A 2326-nucleotide genomic window follows, 5' to 3' on the forward strand; every position below is an offset into this window, starting at 1 on the left:
TTGTCTAATATAGGGAATATTGTGCAGCAGTGGAAACAAATAGGCTAGATTTCTATGTACGAATAAAATGCATCTCCTACTCATACTATTGAGTGAAAACAGAAAGTTGCAGGGTAATACTCTTACATAAATTTCTTTCCTCCAAAAAACTCACAAAACAAAACTTATACTCCAGGGGAAAACACCTATTGGAATGTAAACGTCTTGCAAAGAATCTGGAGCCAGTCATACCAAACTAATGACAGTTGTTAATTCTATAAAGGTGTGGTGCTGGGGTCCAACCCCAACAGATCCAGGGGTCCCCAAAGGTGTGGACGGAGTCGTCGAAGAAGGAATGACACGGAGACAGCTTTCAGTTAATCAGCAGCCTTGCCAGGATCTCTAGCCACAATCTCCAGCCAAGTTCTATGTCCATGTTCTCTTGCTAGGTTCTCCAGGCAGGTTCTCCAGGTTCTCCAGGCAGGTTCTGTAGCCAGTTCTCCAGCCAAGTTCTGTCTAGGATCTCCAGCTAGGTTCTCCAGCCAGGTTCGGTCGCCAGGTTCTGTCTAGGTTCTCTTGCCATGTTCTCTCCAGCAAAGTTCTTCAGTCTCTAGGTTCTGTGTAGGTTCTGTCTTCTAAGTTCTGTCTCTCTAAGTTCTGTCTCTTCTAAGTTCTGTGTCTTCTAAATTCAGGGAAAATCCCTACCTGGGGAAACAACCTTTCTCAGAGAGGTGACCTTGGTTAAAACACAGCGCAAGAAGGTGCGCAAACATATTAAGAACAGTATGCCATATATGCCAGGTCCCTTGAAACAGCAAGGATGGACCGGCTCCCAGCAGTGTGGGGTCAAAATGTTTTCATTTTTACAAGGGAACATGTAATTTGAGAAATTAAAATTAATCTTATAAAGAACATTAATCAAGGAATTGACCAATTATTAGTTTATAAGAACTGAACTCACCTGCCCCATGGCCATGTTACTGTGGGTCGTGTGGGAGTATTTCAGATATGATCTATGCTACTGTAGGTGGGTATTTTAGGATTGGGTCTGTGTTACTGTGGGAAGTATTTCAGAGCAGGATCTATGTTACCGTGGGGAGAAGTCAGGGCCAGAAGGTGACGGCATGTGTGTGGATGTTGCCGGGGAGAACTCTGATTGCATCCAAAGCTGGTGAGAGGTCATCAGGAAGTCTCAAGGCCACCAGGAAGTTCATGAGCAGAGCCTTCTGCCCCCTAGTTGTGGGGAAGGTTGACTAAACTAGACAAAAGATCTGCATTTTCTTTTTTCTATTATTTGTTTTATTTATTTATTTTTAAATATATTTTTATTGATTTCAGAGAGGAAGGGAGAAAGAGAGAGAGAGAGGGAGAGGGAGAGAGAGAGAGAGAGAGAAACATTAATGATGAGAGAGAATCATTGATCAGCTGCCTCCTGCGTGCCCCCACTGGGAACTGAGCCCACAACCCAGTCATGTGCCCTTGACCAGAATTGAACCCGGGACCTTTCAGTCCACAGGCCAACACTCTATCCACTGAGCCAAACTGGCTAGGGCAAAGATCCGCATTTTCAATAAAGAAACCAGGCTGCTGTAGGTGAGGAAGCCTCTTAGCAACACCCCACTCCAAGGCTGCATTTCTTCTAGCTGCAGATCTGCTCTCCAGGTGTATGGGGTGGTGGTGGTGGAGAAGTGGGGTGGGGGGTGACCTGATGAAAGGCTGGCAGGTCTGTTTCTGAGCTTCTGTGTGTCCTCTCGTTACAAAGATAAGGCTCTCCAAGACGGCTGCACTGACTCCTGAATGCCCCCTGTTCCCATGGGGTCCCAGCGATGCTGTGATGGGGACTGGTGGAGCAAGGTGAGGAGCAGGGCCAGGAGAGAAAAACCAGGGAGTGGGGAGAGTGGCAAGAACAGTTCCTCGGGGGTCCTCAGAGACCCTGGGTCTAAGGTGCCTGAGAGCCAGAATGGACAGAGCCTTGACCTAGGCAGAATTTTGGAGTGAAATAATTTTATATTTATCTAGAAAAGAGAGGAGAACTGACTCTTACCACATGCTTTCTAGGTGACAGTTTATTTATACATAATAAAAGCATAATATGCTAATTAGACCAGACAGCCCAACAGTCTTCCAGAAGAAGCTGGGGCTGTGAGGGACAAGCAGCTTGCACGAATTTCGTGCATCAGGCCTCGAGTTTATACATAACACAATTTAATGTTCCACCAAAATCCAAAGTTGAATGTCAAGAGTGCCCCCATATCCCAAGTACCAGATGTGCGTGCTGTAAGATGGCCTCATTTATGGTCCTTGAAGTCACTGCATGGTGGATCCTGGATAAAAATCCAAATGCATG

The sequence above is a fragment of the Myotis davidii genome, unplaced genomic scaffold, assembly GCF_000327345.1.
Source record: "Myotis davidii unplaced genomic scaffold, ASM32734v1 scaffold214, whole genome shotgun sequence".
In the NCBI taxonomy this organism is placed as follows: Eukaryota; Metazoa; Chordata; class Mammalia; order Chiroptera; family Vespertilionidae; genus Myotis; species Myotis davidii.